The following is a 20,340-nucleotide window of genomic DNA, read 5'->3' on the forward strand; positions in this document are numbered from 1 at the left end:
ACTACTGAAGCCTGCACGCCTAGAGCCCATGCTCCGCAACAAGAGAAGCCACTGCAGTGCGGTGCCAGTGCACCGCAACGAAGAGTAGCCCTCACTCACCCCAACTAGAGAAAGTCCGTGCATAGCAAAAAAGACCCAGCGCAGCCAAAAATTAAAAAATAATAAATAAATAAACAAATTTATATATATAAAAAAGAAACTTTCAGGGAAGGATTATGTTACCTCCATAATATGGCAAAGCCCAATATTAGCTATTTTGAGTGACATACAATATCACTACCTATTTTTATTATATTATGAGGTTACTATAATTAAAGCATAATAAACACACATGAACAGATGATCACAGTTCATGTTCCTTTGACTCTCAGAGTCAGTTAATGATAGCCATACTCATGATATTACAAAGTAACTAGACCTAAATGATAAGAAAATGCAAGCGCCTGAAACCAGCATTACTTTTACGTGGTCAAAGCAAATATCTCTCTTCATGCTTTAATTTGATATAGTTGCAATAATGCTAATGCCAGCATTAGGCATCATCCTAAGATGCTACTTGAGTCCTACCTGAGATGATTTCATCCTCACCCAGACTGGGGAGTTGGTGCTGGGTTGCAGAGAAGTCCCTAAGTAATGTAACTCTTCATATCTGACATTTGAGCAGAGAGAAGGAATCCCATCTGGGTTCAAAAGAAACAGGGAAGGCAGGACACTGGGGCAGGGAATGAAGCCTAGAGCTGGAAACTGAACTCAAGCAGGAAATATCTCAGACTGGAAGAACATACACTGCTCCATCTACCCTCATAGCTACTGGGCGACTCACAGATCACTGTGGTAACTCAGTCTCTGGAGGATGGTAGAGACCACTCCTTCTCCTATATTTTCCCACCCTTTCTAGAAAGATGCCATCAGGTTTATCAACTTCTATCCCCTCAAAATTCCTTCCAAAGGAGAGAAGTACATTCCTCCCCAACAAATGCTTTGGAGCAGAGAGCGTGTGTGAGGAACCCAACCACCATCATTTATTGAGTACCCATTAAACACTGGGTGCTTGCTTTACATTCATTTTCTTATTTATTCTTCACAGCAATTTTATATGGTAGGCACTATAATTATTCCTATTTAACAGACCAATCCTTCTCAGGCTAAAAGTAGTGTAATTTAGAAAGCAGTATGCCAGAACTCTCTAATTTTCATTACAATGTTTTATCCATAATCTTCTCATTTTATTCTCATTTGGTATAAACCTTTACATCTTCATTTCTGAACCACTATACTTGCTGCCTACCTGGTGTCTTATCCTCCAGAGTCTATGTCCAATTCATTCTGCACAGTGTCATATTAGCATGCACACACACGTGCACGTGCACACACACACACACACACACACACACACACAGCCCCTCAAGCATAAGTGAGCCAGTCTAGAGTCCTCACCACTGCAAGGGCATGGAGTAGATAATAATAAACACTTTTCTGGCTTCACAGAAAAAGGTAGAATTGTGAACACTTTAATATTCATGCTTCTTTCATATTTTCAGTGACATTTTCAGGGTTTTTTTTTTAAGATGTATTTGGGTATATTTAATCTTTAGAAGCCATTGACCAGAACACTGTCAAATATTAGAGTAAATAAAATCTATTGACTGTGATTCTGATATAATGAAACACATGAGCGACGTTTCCAACTGCAAAGGCAGCTTGAAGCATTATTTTGACTTGGCATCACTAAGTGACATTTGGCCCAAGGAGGCCATAGTTCTCGGCCACTTGATGGTCATTTGCACAAGGCTGATTGTTTCATAGAGCCATTAGTACTCTATGACAATGGAGTCATAGCTGGATTAACACTTGATAAGCAGCAAAGATGAGCGAAAAAAAAAAAGGTCTCTTACACTAAGTGACCCGCAATTAAAAAAACAAGATCCGTAGCAAAACTGCGTACAGGTCAGAAAAAAATGTGACAAAGAAAATTCTACTGAGCCTTTGCAAAAAGACCAAAAAGGAATATATCTTGTCTCAAATTTGACTTTCACTTAGAGCTTTGCAAATCCTAGAACGATATGTATTATCTATATAAAATGTTGATGGGTTACCCACCCTAAAACTAATATGAATCATATATATATAAGTATGCAGTTGTCAACAAGTGCATACTCTCAGATAATTACTTAGTGGGGTTATCTTGTCTACCTTTCTGGTGGTTGGGACATCTCTGAGGGTAAGGATCATGTTTCCTGATGACTCTCTATAAGCCTCTGGCTTTGAGGCCTCGAAAATAATTCTTTGAAATACATCAATAATTTGATTTGACTTCTGCTAAGATCCATCTTCTTTGATTTCTCCTAACCACCATGGCACCTGGCCAAATAGAAATCCCTTTCCCCGTCCTTGGTTTGAGAGATGGTACACTCTCTTCCCCTGTCTCTGACTGCCCTTCTTCTGCCTCCTACCCTTTCTATAGTTTTAAAGAGGCAGTGGTCCTAGGTATGTGGCCAGAGTCTTCTTTCTGTCTTCTCCGTCAATATCTCAATTACTCCTTTTGCTTCAATGGGCACCTCCAGGCAAATGACTCTGAAATCTAGTACTTCAGCCCCAAGTCTTCTCCAGCTTGAGATTTCCTGACTACCTGCTGAACATTTGCAGCCGCCGCCAAGTTCAGTTCAACAATACTAAACTGGCCTTGCACTCATTCTCACAATTCCCATTCTTACTTCTCTACTTCTAGCAATGGTTCATTATTGTCTCTCTTACCAAGGTCTGAAACTTCAGTGTCATGTTTTATCTCTCCCTCTGTCTCAGGGTCCTTTCCCACTCACTAGTATATCTAATCATTGCCTAAGTTTTATGGGGTTTTTTTCCTTCATTAAAAAAACTCTTGGGGGAGGGACTTCCCTGGTGGTCCAGGGGGTAAGACTCCACGCTCCCAATGCAGGGGACCCAGGTTCGATCCCTGGTCGGGGAACTAAGATCCCACATGCATGCCACAACTAAGAAGCCCACAGGCCACAACTAAGAGAAGTCCGTATGCTGCAACTAAAAGATCCTGCATGCCGCAAGGAAGATCCCACGTGCCACAACTAAGACCCAGCGCAGCCAAAATAAACAAATAAAAGATATAAATAAAATGAATATTAAAAAAAAAACCTCTTGGGGGAATTCCCTGGCAGTCCAGTGGTTAGGGCTCCATGCTCCCACTGCAGGGAGCATGGGTTCAATCCTTGGTCAGGAGCTAAGATCCCCCATGTTGTGCATGGCACGGCCAACAAAACAAAACAAAAAACTCTTGGGAGGGAGAGGGAAAAACTGAAGATGCTGGAGACAAAAAAAAAAGTCAAAGGAGGAGATGAGAAGGAGGGGATCAAGGATTTGGAGGGAAGTCTTAAACAAGAAGGGCAATGCTTAAGATCGGAGAACATAAACAAAGACAAGTATAGGTATGAATAAGTGTATGGGGGTATGTGGGGAAAGAATGAGTACTGAAGGACAACATACATTGTAGCCTAGGAAGAGAATGGTTATGAAGAATTAAGGACATGGGAATTTCAAGATGAAATAACTAATAGCATATCTTGGCACAAAGATGCCAAGGAACATGAAGAATGATAGAGGATCACTAGATTTGCAAAACCATCCATTGGTGTCATACAGGAGTGTATTTTTAGGAGAATGGTGATGATAGAAGCTTGATTATAAGGGTGGAAAAAGAAAAGAGATATAAAGACAAATAAAGGGATATAAATAACAGGAAAACAAAACAAAACTCCGGAATTCCCTGGCAGTCCAGTGGTTAGGACTTGGCGCTTTCACTGCTGTGGCGCAGGTTCAATCCCTGGTCAGGGAACTAAAATCTAAGATCTCGCAAGCTGCTCAGCCAAAGACAAAAACAAAAAAACTCTTGCCTCCATTCTTTCTTTTTTAAATTATTTTTTACTCCTACTGTCATTATCCTACTTCAGCCATTCAGCCCCAAACTTCTGGGTAATTGGGGTTATTGTAATTTCCTCCTGGTTGGTATCCTTCTCTCTTCTCTATCTCTTTGCTACCAAATAAAATTTCCACAGAGCATCACTTCAGTAGTATCCTTCCCCTGATCAATAAGCTTCAACAACAGTATTTCATAGTTTAGATAAGGGAACCTCAAACTTCAGTGTGCACATGAATCACCTGGGGCTCTTCCTAAAATGCAGATTGAGATTCAACTGGTCTGGAGTGAGGCCTGAGACTGCATTTCTAGGTCCCAGGTGATGTGGCTGAAGGTTTATGACCTTGGTCATGTCCAAGTTACATTTTCCTCATCTATCACATGGGAAGACTAATAGCTAATAAAAGGCCACCCTGCCCTCACCCTTGTCCCATTCAGTCTATTCTCAATAAAGCAGGACGATTTTGTTATATGTAAGTCTGATCATGTCACTCCTCTGATCAAGATTCCAATGTCTTCCTTCTCAGGCAAAAAGAAAGTCCTCACAATGGCCTGCAAGGCCTACATGATCTCACCCCCACCCTTTGCCCACCTGACTGCATCTCCCTGCACTCTCCTTCTTGCTCACTCTATTCCAGCCACACTGCTTTTCTTGTGTTGAGAACACAACAAGCTCCTTCCTCTAGGCTTTTGCTCTCATCTTTTCTTCTCCCTAGAATGCTTTTCCTCCAGGCAGTTGGACAGCTTGATCCTTCACTTCCTTTAAGCTTGGACTCAAAGGTCATTCTCTCACTGATATCTTCCTCAGCCCACTATCTACAACTGCAAACATCTCTCCTTCATCACCATTTCCTCACATCCCCTTCCTTGCTCTATTTTTCTAAGTAACATTTATCCATATCTAGTTTACCAAATATTTTCCCTGTGTAATGTAAGCTCCAGAAAGGTATTGATTCTAGTCTGCTTCATTTAACTATTCATAGATTTCTGTTTCTTTTAGTTGATTCCCCAACACCTAGAAAACTGCCTGGAACATAATAGGTATATTAATAAATATTTGTTAATTGAATGAGGAATGAATGTATGAGTGATAGTATCCACTTCTAGGATTATTATGAGCATAAATAAGATAACACCCATAGGGCTTCCCTGGTGGCGCAGTGGTTGAGGGTCCGCCTGCCGATGCAGGGGACGCGGGTTCGTGCCCCGGTCCGGGAAGATCCCACGTGCCGCGGAGCAGCTGGGCCCGTGAGCCATGGCCGCTGAGCCTGCGCGTCCGGAGCCTGTGTTCCACAACGGGAGAGGCCACAGCAGTGACAGGCCCGCATAATGCAAAAAAAAAAAAAAAAAAAAAAAAAAAAAAGATAACACCCATAAAGCATTTAACACAGTACTTGACCAATTTCACAGAAACAGAATAAAATGGTTGCCAGGTACTGGGGAGGAGAGGAAAATGGGTGATATAGATTAAATGGGCACACGTTTTCAGTTCTAAGAAGTATGAGGATCTAATGTAGAGCATGGTGACTACAGTTATGAATATGATATTATGTATCTAAAACTTGCTGAGGGTAGATCTTAAGTATTCTCACCACACACACAAAAGAGTTACCTATGTTAACTATATGAGGTGCTATAGTTAACTATATGTTAACTACTTTGATAATCATTCTACAATATATATGTATACCAAATCATGATGTTGTACACTTTAAATATATACAATTATACTTGTCAATTATTCCTCAGTAAAGTTTAAAAAATACAGTGCTTGAAATATAGAACCATAATTCTTTGATTCTAACTCAATTGTCCATCAACAGTAAAATGGAAAAATAAATTGTGGTAAATTCATACAGTGGAATTCTTTGAAGCCGTGAAAATAAACAGCTACATGTAATAGTATGGATAAATCTAAGTAACATAATGTTGAGTAAAAGAAGCCAACAAATAAGGAAATAACATATATTTGTGTGTATGTTTGTTTAACAATGGGCAAAAACTAATCTGGAGTGGTAGAATTTTTTTTTTTTTTTTTCTGCTGGGCCGTGCGGCTTGCAGGATTCTCACTTCCCCAACCAGGGACTGAACCCAGGCCATGGCAGTGAAAGCCTGGAATCCTAACCACTAGGCCACCAGGGTACTCCCTGGAGTGATAGAATTTAAAATATTAGTTACCTCTGATGGTGGGACAAGAATGACCGAAGATGCATAAAGTAGGCATCTGAGGTGCTGATTATGTTTTATTTCTTGATCTATGTGGTGCTTACACAGCTGTATTTACTGTGTAAGAATTCAATGAGTTCCACATTTATGTGTGCACTCTCTGTATGTTACATTTCAATAAAAACATTTCCTTTAAAAAAGAGAAAATAGTCTTTAGACTAGGAAACACAAAGCAAAATTAAGGTAAGAGAAATTAATCAAAATTTCATGTAATAAATGTCTAGACCATCAGTCTTCTCTTTACTTGCCAATCAGAGCACACTCAGTCAGCATTTTCCTTCCAGACAGGAGGTTAGAAGATTCTTCCCTGGGAACTCTGACTAGTTGGAAGAAAAGACCTAAAAGTATTAATATTAGGAGTTCCTCAAAATAAGGCATAGCCAGACCACTGTCTAATGAAGGTGCCAGTTGACAGGCTTCACACATGCACAGAGCACGTAATAAGCTTTTTACTATCCAAATCTTAAATATGAACACATAGCTAAGAGCTACTGGATATTTAAAAAAATATTTAATAGGAGTAAAAGGAGAAAAAATTTTCAAAAAAGAAATCATTCCTACACTTACCGAGTTAGGATCATATTACATCCATGAACAAGAATAGGATTGTTATTTTGAAGGGAATAGTCTGAGAACAAGCAAAAGTTCTTAAAAATTAAAAGTATGGTAGGAGAAATAAAAAACTCTACAGAATGGTTGGAAGATAAAATTGAAAAAAATCTTCCAGGAAGTAGGACAAAAAGACAATGATATAAAAAATAGGATGGAAAAGCTAAGAAAATTAATAGACCAGTTTGAGAAGTCCAAGATAGAGAGAAGAGAAAATCCAGAGTCAAGGATATTATCAAAGAATAGATTTTTTTTTAATTACCTAGAATACAAGAACCTAAATTTCCAGACTGAATGAGCACTTAACACAAAGAATGAAACGAGAGTCAAACTGCTGTGAAATTCTACAACAGTGGTAATGAATAAAAACTCCTACAAGCTTTCGACAGAAAAATGTCACACAAAAACTGATGAATCAGGACTTCCCTGGTGGTGCAGTGGTTAAGAATCCGCCTGCCAATGCAGGGGACAGGGGTTCCCACATGCCATGGAGCAACTGAGCCCGTGCGCCACAGCTACTGCCTAGAGCCCTAGCACTGCAACTACGGAAGCCCGTGTGTTCTAGGGCCCGCGTGCTGCAACTACTGAGCCTGCGTGCTGCAGCTACTGAAGCCCGAGTGCCCAGAGCCCATGCTCTGCAACAAGAGAAGCCACCACAGTGAGAAGCCCACGCACCTCTATGAAGAGTAGCCCCCGCTGGCTGCAACTACGACCCAACGCAGCCAAAAACAGAAAAAAAAAAAAAATGATGAATCAGAAGAAGATTGGGGGAATTCCCTGGCAGTCCAGTGGTTAGGACTCAGAACTTTCACTGCTGTGGCCTGAGTTCAATCCTTGGTCTGGGAACTAAGATCCCGCAAGCTGTGCTGTGTGGCCAAAAGAAAAAAAGAAAAAAAGAAAGAAAGAAAAGAAGAAGAAGTTGGGAAGTCTAACTCCAAGGCTGGTGCAACTGTCCAAGGATCTTAGACCACCATAACCCTTCAATATTTCTGCTGTGCAACCTTTAGTATGTGATTTCTGACTTCATTGTTACAAGATGGCTGCTGCCTAACCACATAAAAGACATATGACTATGTTAATTAATTAACAAAGGATAAAATTTAAGAGCAATCCCTAATAAAATATCTATTTGAGTTTTCTAGGTATGATATTTTAAAAATCTACACAGAGATCATTTTCTCTTTTCTTCTCCATGTTTGGCTGATTATTTTAGTTTCTGAACCATTAGCTAGAATCTCCAGAAAATTTTTTAAATAAAATAGTGATAATGGACATTATTTGCTGTTCTTAATTTTTCCAGAAATTGATTCAGTAATTCACTGTTTTTATTTCATTTTCTTACTGTATTTGTAGGACTGCCAAAACAATGTTGAATAATGAGGATAGCAGTGTACCTTTTATATTGTCTTGATTTTACTAAAAAAATGCTTCAGCATTTTATTACTCAGCATGATATTTATCACTTTTAAGGAGTTTACTTTTATTTGTGTTTTATTTAGAATAATGCCTAAAAGGTTCTGAGAGGGAAAAAGTGAGACTTAAGAATATTATAGCCAGTCAAACTTTCTTGAAATGTAAAGGCAATGGGCAGACAATGTCCACCATGCAAGAGCTGAAGGGCTATAGAAATTGAGCACTCTTCTTGAAAAAATTCCTTAATTATAAATTCAAGACTATCAAAAATGAAAAATTTTATACCAGCCAAGATGTAATACAAATATAAGAATAGGGCATAGGCACTCTTGAATAAGCAAAGCAACACATATAAAAATAAACTTTAAAGAAAAACTATACAACAGTGAAATCAGCCAACCAGGAAATAACTTTTTTTAATCCTCTAGAATGAATGGGGTATGGTAAAAAATATGTTAACAAGCATCTATGGCAATTATGTATAGAACTAAAAGTAAATAAACATGGAATTATGATTACAGAGGGAAAATAAATGTTTTTAAGCTGACAAAGTAAAAATAATGTAAGTAACAAAAGTTAGAAGAAGGGAAATAGAAAAAAATATGAGAATATTAATTTCCTTGTCTTTTAGTAAAGAAAATCAATCAATGTGACCTAAAATTGAGGGAATTCCCTGGGGGTCCAGTGGTTGGGACTCTGCTCTTCAACTGTAGGGGGCCCAAGTTCTATCCCTGGTTGGGGAACTAGGATCCTGCAAGTGGCATAGTGAGGCCAAAAATAAATAAGTAAATAAATAAATAAATAAAATTGAAACATGTAGGTCATGTAGAATTCTTCATGATCTTTCCTTTCTAACTTTTGATAATTTTTTATTTGCTAAAATATTTAGCGGTGAAGAAACATTTACCTGATGTTTAGCAATTTCTTCTGTTTTACTTCAATTTCTTCTATTAAATTCAAGTAAAACTGCATGTAATACTTTTCATGGTACCATTTTATAAACCTACTTCTGTCTGTCTTTCCTCTACCCACCAATGTATTTCCATCCATCAATTCCTCTATCCATCAAGAGGTGCTAGATATGACGCTTACTTAGTGTTACTAAGTAACACTAGTACAAACATTACTTCTAAGTGATAGTGGTGGCATTTTACTAGTACAAACATTACTTCTAAGTGATAGTGGTGGCATTTTACATTCTTCTTTGCATTTACCTGCATTGCTTAAATTCCTATGAGTATACTTCATTTTAATAAAGTCAAAGCCATTAAATTTTAAAATACTTGGGAATTTCAAGCACACAGAAAGGTCACAAAAGAAGAGTGTGTTAACAGATGTAGAAAACAAATGTATGTATGCCAAGGGGGGAAAGTGGGGAGATGAATTGGAAGATTGAGATTGACATATATACACTACTAGATATAAAATAGATTACTAATGTGCTACTGTATAGCACAGGGAACTCTACTCAATGCTCTGTGGTGACCTAAATGAGAAGGAAATCCAAAAAAGGGGGGATATATGTATACGTATAGCTGATTCACTTTGCTGTATAGCAGAAAGTAACAGAACATTGTAAAGCAACTATACTCCAATAAAAATTAATTTTAAAAAAAGAAGAGTGTGTTAAAACAACTCAAGAGTGTTCTAAAAACAACGTGAATTTGAAAAAAATTAAATGTATATTCAGCCATGTCCCTGAATTTCTTTGATTAAATAAAGCAATAATGGTGAATTCAAATATATATATATATATATATATAAGAAAAATCAAGCTAAAATCATGATTGTCTCTGGAAACAGGATTTTAATTTTTTCTGTATCTTCATGCCTTCATGAATTTCCAAAATGAGCACATATTACTTATATAGTCAGAAAAAGAATATATGTTTTTTAAATATAGATTTATCATTTATAGATGATAGATTTAGCTATGTACGGTTAGAGAGTCATGTACTGGGTTAACATCTTTGCCTGCAAGACTTTACAGCTGCTTGTTTAACAATGAAACACAGTGATCAAATGATGCCTGTAAAGCTTAGAGTTAGAATTCTATTAGACATTATTGAATACGCCCACACTTTTGCACCTGCAGTTTTACAAGCTCAAGTTAGAAAACTTATCATATTAGAAAAATAAAATATTTTCAAATTTTAATAAGCATTATAAAATTATATAATAATGCCCTTTGTAATTCTAACTACCACCTTTCATCTAAAGGTCAAGCCAGTATATTTTAAAGAGTTGATTAAAAATATTGAGCTACTTATATGAAAAGCAATACTATTTTTTAAAGTCCAGGTGTTCAAAAGACTCATTAAGCCTTAGAAATACCCAAATAAAATATTCAGGAGTAATAATGATTACAGCATCACTCTATCTTGGACTAAAAAACAAAACCAAACCAAAATAGGCACACAAAAACCAGAATTAGCTTATTGTAAGAAAAAAAGAACAACATTTATGTCTATTCAATCTATTCTAGTAGATTAGAGGGGGATATCTATTTTTATCTTTTTGTACATTATCATTTTAATATATTGTTAGATTTATTTGTGAATATTTTCTAGGGGATTTTTGTGTTTAACTTCATGAGGGGTACTGATCTATTGATTTTTTTTTTTGTAATTATTTGGATTTGGATTTGGTAGCAGGGTAATGCTGGCCTCATAAAATGAATTGGAAAGTGTTGTCTCTTTTATTTTTCTGAAAGAGATTATATTATTTCTTCCTTAACTGTCTGGTAGATTCCCCAGTGAAACCATGTTAAGTCTGGAGTTTTAAAGAATTAACTAGGAGTTTAATTTTTTTAAATAGATATAGGACTATTCAGGTTACTATATTCTCTTGACTGAGCCTGGTAGATTATGCCTTTGAATAATTTGGTCCATTTCATCAAATCTGTGAAACTTACAGGAATAAAGTTGTTCATAATATCTGAGACTACGATGACACAAATAAATTATGTGTTTTGATACATACAGGTCACAGAGGCTCTGCTAATTTCTTTTAATCTTTTTTCTCCTTGTTTTTCAGACTGGAGAATCTCTATTGATTTATCTTCCAGTTCACTGATTCTTTCCTCTGTCATCTCTATTCTGCTCCTTAGCATATTTACTGAACCTTCTATTTCAGTTATCTTATTTTTCTCTTCTAAAATGTACATTTCTTTCTTTTCTTACCATTTATATTTCTCTTCTGAGAAATTCTATATTTTCATTAAGTTCATTTTCTTTATGGAACATAGTTTTAATAGCTGCTTTAAAAGCGTTGAAAATTTGGAGGGAGGGATCAAGATGGCAGAGTAGGAGAACGTGGACCTCACCTCTCCCCAGGAACACATCAAATATATATCTATATGTGTAACAGTTATCACTGAAAACTAACTTTAAATTGGCAGAAGAACTCCTGTACAACCAGGACTGTAAGAAAGATACACATATAATCAGGTACTAGGGGAAGAAAAGTGATTTGTTTGAGACCTGTGTCCCTGGGAGGGGACTCAAAGAAAAAGGAAAATTACATGGGCAGATACCCTCGCTGACGAGTGAGTGGTTTGAGCCAGATTTGGGGCCCCAATTCTGGGGTTCTATGTGAAGGAGACAGCTGCCTGGACTAGTTTGAGGACGACTGAGACAAACAGAAAGGCCCTGGGAAGACTGGACTCTGATTGTGAGGAGCATGTGTACACTGGCTTGCTCATGAGGCAGAGCACAGAGAGGTCTGCTCTAGTGGCTGCCAGGTTTCCCATTACCACATTGTTGTGTGCCCCAGTCCAAGCTGAGTGAACACTCCAGCCTCATTCACTCCATGCCATGGCACAGCACTGGATCTGGGGTGCCCACAACTGGGGAAAATACTCAACTATGGGACACAGAGGTGACCTGGTCCCAGGGTGGAGCCTGAGTAGGGTGGCGGCAGGCACTGTTGGTGCTTACTCAAGCAGTACCTCAGAAGACAGATCTCTGACGGTGGCTGCTCTACCACAGCTGACCTCCTGATACATGCTGAGAGTCCATTGGCCCTGCCAGCCATGTGGAGTCGGTCTACAATGGTGCAGTGATCAGCTGTGAGGGACAAAGGGGACTTGCACCCAAGGCTGCATCTGAGCAGAGCCACAGATGCCTGCACAGGCAGTACATCAGACCTCTGTCTGCACATGGGCCACACCTGCACTCCCCTCTGAGGCAAGGGCTCCAGTGTGGGAAGGGGTAAAAATCACACTTAAAAGGAACAGAGTCAGCTTGGGCCCAACCCTCAAGGCTTCAGCAACTTGAGATCAGACCCTGCTCCCAAGAGGGTGATGACAGCCACTGAGCAGAAAGGAAGTCCTGCCTCACAGCTGGCACCAGCTCTAGCCCCTCCATCTCTAGCCCCACAACCTACCAAGGTGTTAGCTGCCAAGAAACCCTGAGGACAGACATGACTTGCATCCATGTCAAACCCAGCTCTTCCACCAAAGTCACTTGACAAATACAGTCTGCACAGGGATGCTCCCACATAAGAACATTCCTTCAAGACCATAATAGGTAACTACTTCACCCAAGTTCTTAGAGGCAGAGAAAGTTAAGCAAAATGAAAAGTCAGAGGAACTACTCTCAATTGGAAGAACAAGAGAAAACACCTCTTGTTTTCTCATAAATAATGAAACAGAAATAAATAATTTACCAGATAAAGAATTCAAAACATTGGTAATAAAGATGTTAACTGAATTAGGGGGGAAAATCAATGCAAAAAGTGAATATTTTAACAAAGAACTAGAAAATGTAAAAAAGACCCAATCAGAAATGAATAATTAAATAGCTGAAACACATTAGAAGGAATGAATAGCAGACTAAGTGGTATAGAAGAACACATAGGTGATCTGGAAGATACAATAATGGAAATCACCCAATCACAACAGAAAAAAGAAAAACAAATTTTAAAAATGAAAGCAATTAAAGATATCTCTGAGATAACATTAAGTATATCAACATTCACATTATAGGGGTCCTAGAAGAAGAAGAGAGAGAAAAAGGGATCAAAAATTTATTTGAAGAAATTATGGCTGAAAACTTCCCAAACCTGAAGAAGGAAACAGATATCCAGGTCCAGGAAGCACAGAGGATCTCAAATATTAACCCAAACAACCCACACCAAGATATATCATAATTAAAATGGCAAAAATTAAAGATAAAGAGAATTCTAAAGGCTGCAGGAGAAAAACAAAGAGTCATATACAAGGGAATCCCCATAAGGATAGCAGTTGATTTCTCTGCAGAAACTTCACAGGCCAGAAGGGATGGCATGATATACGCAAACTGCTCAATGGTAAAACCCTGCAACCTAGGATACTCTACCCAGGAAGATTATCATTTAGAATAGAAGGAGAGATAAAGAACTTCTCTGACAACCAAAAACTAAAAGAGTTCATCAATACTAACCCTACTCCAAAGTAAATGTTGAAGGGTCTTCTCTAAGGGGAAAAGAAGAAGAATCTACGGAATAGGGAAAATCCCACCAGGAAAAGCAAATATATAGTAAGGTCTGAGGATCGACTACTTAATTAAGCCAGCATGTAAATTAAAAGACAAAAAATTTAAAAAGCAACTACAACTCCAATAAACAATTAAGTGGATAAGCACGAAGATGTAAAATGTGACATCAAAAACACAAAATGTGAGAGAAGGGGGTAAAAAATGTAGATCTTTTAGAATGTGTTTGAACTTAAATGACTACCAGTTTAAAACAAGTAGACATAATTATAGGTCAACATATATGAACCACATGGTAAATCACAAATCAAAAACCTAGAGTAGAAAAAGAAAACTAAAAAGAAAGGAACACAGCTCTCTACTGAAGAACATCACCAACCACAAAGGAGGAAACAAAAAGAAAAATGAACAGAGAAGAACCACAAAAACAACCAGAAAACAAGTAATAAAATGGCAATAAATACATATTTATCAATAATAGCTTTAAATGTCAATGGACATTTAAAGCTATTATTATAGCTTTATATTATAAATGTTTATTTATTATTATAAAAGCTATTATAAATGCTTGAATCAAAAGACATGGGGAGGCTGACTGGATTTTTAAAAAAGACTCTTCAATATGTGGCCTACCAGAGAATCACTTTGAGGCTAAAGACACACATAGACTGAAAGTAAGAGGAGAGAAAAAGATATTTCATGCAAATGGAAATGAGAAGAAAGAGGGGGTAGCAATAATTATATCAAACAAAAGAAACTTTAAAACAAAGTCTAAACCAAAGACAAAGAAGGGCATAATATAATGATCAATACAAAAAGAGGATATTACACTCATTAACACATTAAACCCAATAAAGGAGCACTTAAATATATAAAGCAAACACTAACAGACAGAAAAGGAAAACTGACATATATAATAATATTAAGGGACTTTAACACTCCACTTACATCAATGGACAGATTAGCCAAATAGAAAACAGTGGTCTTAAATGACACAATAGACCAGTTGGACTTAATAGACAGCTACAGGACATTACATCCAAAAACAGCAGAATACACATCGTTTTCAAGTGCACATGGAATGTTCTCCAGGAGAAATCAAATGGTAGACAAAAACGTCTCAACAAATTTAAGAGGACAGAAATTATATCAAACATTTTTTCTGAACACAACAGTATGAAACTAGAAATCAGTTACATAAAAAGACATGGGAAAAGAACAAACACATGGAAACTAAACAACATGCTACTAAAAATCCAATGCTTAATGAAGAACTCAAAGAGGACATCAGAAAATACCTCCAGACAAATGAAAATGGAAACACAACACTCCAAATCTATGTGATACAGCAAAAGCAGTTCTAAGAGGGAAGTTTATAGTGATGCAGGCCTTCTCCAAGAAACAAGAAAAAATCTCAAATAAAAAACATAACCTACCATCTAAAATAATGAGAAAAGGAAGAAAAAGCAAAGCCAAAAGTCAGCAGAAGCTAGGAAATAATAAAGATCAGAGAAGTAAATAAAATAGAGATCCAAAAAAACAATAGAAAATATCAATGAAACCAAGAGCTGGTCTTTGAAAAGATAAACAAAACTGATAAACCTTTAGCCCGGCTCACCAAGAATAAAAGAGAGAGGAACAAATTAACAAAATAAGAAATGAAAGAGGAGAAATTACAACCAATACCACAGAGATACAAAAAATCATAAGAGGATACTACCATCAGTTATACAACAACAAATTAGACAGCCGAGAAGAAATGGATATATTTCTAGAAACATACAACCTGTCAAGACTAAATCAAGAAGAAACAGACAATTTGAACTGCTTGATCACTAATAGTGAAATTGAGCTTGTAATTAAAAAATTTCCAGCAAACAAAAGTCCAGGGTTGACCAGCTTCACAGAGGAATTCTACCAAATATAAAAAGAAGAACTAATACATATCCTTCTCAAACTATACCAAAAAACAAAAAAATTGAAGAGGACAGAACACTCTCAAATTCATTCTATGAGGCCACCATTACCCTGATACCACAACCAGACAATGACACTGCAAAAAAGGAAAATCAAAGGCTAATATTTTGATGAATATAAACAAAAAATACTCAACAAAATATTAGCAAACCAAATCCAACAAAAAAGATCACACACCATGATCAAATGGGATTTATTCCAGGGATGCAAGGATGGTTCAATATCTGCAAATCAATCAATGTGATACACCACATTAACAAAAGAAAGGATAAAACCGACATGATCATGTCACTAGACACACAAAAAAAGCATTTGACAAAATTCAACATCCACTCATGATAAAAACTCTCATCAAAGTGGATACAGAGGGAATATATCTCAACATAATAAACACCATTTATGAAAAACCCCAGCTAACATTATACTCAATGGTGAAAAGCTGAAATCCTTTCCTCTAAAATCAGGAACAAGACAGCAACATCCACTCTCCCCACTTTTATTTAACATAGTATTGGAAGTCCTAGCCACAGCAATCATACAAGAAAAAGAAATGAAGGGCAACCAAATTGGAAGGGAAGAAGAAAAACTGTTTTCATCCCAATATTATTAGAACTAATAAATGAGTTCAGCAAAGTTGCAGGATACAAAATTAATATACAGAAATATGCTGCTTTTCTTTTTTTTTTTTAATTCATTTATTTGTTTTGGTGCATTGGGTCCTCGTTGCTATGCGCAGACCCTCTCTACTCTTCATTGCTGTGTGTGCACCTCTCACTGCGGTGGCCTCTTCCGCCATGGAGCATGGGCTCTAGGCGTGTATGGGCTCAGTAGTCGCAGTCTGTGGGCTCCAGAGCACAGGCCCAGCAGCCAGGGCTCACGGGCTCAGCCGCTCCGCAGCATGCAGGATCCTCCCAGACCAGGGATCGAACCTGCATCCCCCACACTGGCAGGCAGACCCTCAACCACTGCCCCACCTGGGAAGTCCCTATGTTGCTTTTCTACACACTAATGACTATGAACTATCAAATGAACTATCAGAAAGAGACAGCAGAAAAAATTCTATTTAAAATTGTTTATCAAAAGAATAAAATAACTAGGAATGAACTTAACCAAGGAGGTGAAAAACCTATACTCTGAAAACTATAAGACACTGATGGAGAAAACTGAAGATGATACAAACAAATGGAAATGTATGCCATGTTCATGGACTGGAAGAATTAATATTGTTAAAATGCAAGAGGGAAGAGATATGGGAACATATGTATATGTATAACTGATTCACTTTGTTATAAAGCAGAAACTAACACACCATTGTAAAGCAATTATACTCCAATAAAGATGTTAAAAAAAAAAAAAAAAAGAACGGGCAGAAGACCTGAATAGACATTTTCCCAAAGAAGACATACAGATGGCCAACAGGCACATGAAAATATGCTCAACATTGTTAATCATCAGGAAAATGCAAATCAAATTCTCAATGAGATTTCACCTCACACGTGTCAGAATGGCTATCATCAAGAAGTCTACAAATAATAAATATTGGAGAGGATGTGAAGAAAAGGGAACACTTATCCACTGTTGATGGGAATGTAAATTAGTGCAGGCACTATGGAAAACAATACAGAGGCTCCTCAAAAAATTAAAAATAGAACTACCATATGATCCAGCAATTCCACTCCTGGGAATATATCCAGAAAAAACAATAACACTAATTCAAAAATATACATGCACCCCAGTGTTCGTACCAGCACTATTTACAATAGCCAAGACATGGAAGCAACCTAAGTATCCATTAACAGACAAATGGATAAAGAAGATGTAGTATATATATGCAGTGGAATATTACTCAGGTATAAAAAAAGAATGAAATTTTGCTATTTGGAGCAATGTGGATGGACCTAGAGAATATTATGCTTAGTGAAATCAGTCAGACAGAGAAAGAGAAAGACTTTATATTATCACTTATATGTGGAATCTAAAAAATAATACAAACGAATATATATATCAAAACAGAAACAGACTCACAGATATTGAAAACAAATTAGTGGTTACCAGAGGGGAAAGGGAAGGGGGGGAGGGGAAAATTAGGGGTATGGGATTAAAAGATGCAAACTACTGTGTATAAAACAGATAAGCAACAAGGCTATATTGTATAACATAGGGAATTATAGCCATTATCTTTTAATAACTTTTAATGGAGTACAATCTATTAAAATACTGAATCATTATGCTGTACACCTGAAACTAATACTGATTGTAAATCAACTATATTTCAATACAAAAATAACTTTCATATTCTAACATCTGTCTCATCTTGGAATTGGCATCTGTTGATTACCTTTCCCTGTAAATTGATCACATTTTCTTGATTGTTTGCATATCCTGAATATTATGTTGTAAGATTCTGGGACTTTTTAAAATCCTCTAGAGGATGTTGATTTTTTTTTTTTTAAACCAGGCACTCAGCCCATTTAGGTTCAGACCATACATTCTGTCTCTTCTGTGGGTACGGCTCTGAGGTGAGTTCAGTTTTCAAAGTCCCGGCTGTGCTGCTATGTGCCGGTCCCATGCATGCATCGCTCAGACATCAGTGAAGAAATTGGGCAGAAGCTCATACTGTTGTTTAGTTCTCAAAGCCTTTGCTATATAGCTTTCAATCTGTGCCATGCATGTGTACCTTAAGGATGAGCCCAGGATTAGTGCCAGTTTATATACAGAATTATGGGATCACTTACCCAGCTCTCTCATCTCCAGAATTCTCTCTCCTGCTCAAAGCAGCTCCCTTTCCTGGTCTTCTACCCAAAAAGTGAAGCTTCTCTCAGAATTTGGGCTGCCCATGCTGCCACTGCAGTTCTGCTGGGTGTTCACTCTTGGTTCAAAGCTGGGGAAAAGAGTAAGAAATAAAACCAGAAAACTTAATGCTGTATGAGTTGCTTTGCCAAATTTGACTTCTGTTTCCAATCCAGTAATGCTTTCATTTAGTTTTCAGAGACCACAGGTGTGTTTTAGCTAGAGTTTTGAGTTGTAATTAGTGGGAAAGAGAGAGTGTACTGAGTTTACTCCACCTGATCAACTCTTAAAGTCCTACTTTTTTTATTTTTAAGCATTTTTCTATATAATTAAAAATTCTTAATAACACTATTTTATGATTTCATTATCCTCTATTACACATATTTAAATTATCCATCAATTCTCTTTAAAGCTATTTTTTGTTTATTGCTAATATTTTGCTATTACAAATAACACTACAAATAATAAGTGTGCATCTAATTTTCTGATTATTTCTTTAGGATAATTTTTAGATATAGAATTACCAGTTCAAATTATAAGAAGGCTCTTAAAGCATATCATCAAATTGCTTTTCAGAAAGGTGTTACTGAAACTAAAGCATTATCTGCAACTTTTGCCAATTTATATAGAAAAATATTATAGTATCTTGTTTTAAATTTAGGACCACAATTGATTAGAAATGCTTATTTTTTATACTCGTGTATATTTTTTCTTTTGTAAACTATTTTTTGTAGTTTAATGCATGTCCATTACTCATTTATTAGAATCATAGTTTTATAATAAATTTGTATGAATTATATATATAAATAAAGAAGAAATTACATGTCTACCTGCCCACTAGTATAAAAATAAAAACAACAGAACAAATCAGAAATTAATGAGATTTTTACTTACAGGGTTAAGTGACAAAGTAGGAAAAAGAGGAGAGTGAGAGTGGGGTAAAATATTTAGGGGGAATGACTTCTCTGATGATACATTTTTGTATAGTTCTGACTTGTAGAACTATGTGAATGTTTTACAAACTTATAAACTTAAAAGAATATAGATGGAAAGTCAAAACAACAGAAACAACTGAATCCAACTATATTACAAATAACTAACATAACCACTTTGAAGAGAGGGATGGGAAAATAGAATCAAATGAAGTACATTTGGGAAACAATATTTTAATTGCATATCCAAAGAATAAAGACAAAAAGAAAAGTGTATACAAATATTTTGCTCTAATTAGCCGCCTACTTATTACAGAAGTATGGGTTAGCAGTTTACAAACTATGTTATATGTATTTGAGGACTGAGTAAATAAATATACTGTGGATAAAAAGCCCCATTTTCTCACAGTTGGAGAAAGGAGTTACAAATAAGGAAAGGTGGGAAGATAAAATGAACCCTGTCATGTTTATCAGTATGAATTCAAGTGTTTTTAAATATTTTTAAATGTTTTAAAAATCCGCTTAAAAATATGTATAGGAATTCCCTGGCGGTCCAGTGGCTAGGACTCCATGGTTGCACTGCAGGGGGCATGGGTTCGATCCCTTGTGGGGAACTAAGATCCCACAAGTCACGCAGCCAAAAATAAAAATAAATAAATAATTAAAATATGTATATACAGATATAGACACAATATACAGATACATATAGATATACATTAGTTGTATACACAAAATATATTTTATTGTTCTGTCAGCTGAGAGGACCTAGAAGCAATGATACCCAATACCAATGAGCAGATCTTGCACTGAGCTCTTCATTTCTAAATACCATTCTCTAATAAAGGAATCAGGGCTTTTTGGAGAAATAATTTCAGGACTAGGGTAGAGAAATTACAAGAGAAACATCTGTGCCAAACATCTTGTGTGAGAAGCTAAGGAAGTGTTAAAAAGTGATGGGGTCTGTATTAGCTGTCTATTGCTGCATAATAAATTG

This window comes from Orcinus orca, chromosome 6 (genome assembly GCF_937001465.1).
Source record: "Orcinus orca chromosome 6, mOrcOrc1.1, whole genome shotgun sequence".
NCBI lineage: Eukaryota > Metazoa > Chordata > Mammalia > Artiodactyla > Delphinidae > Orcinus > Orcinus orca.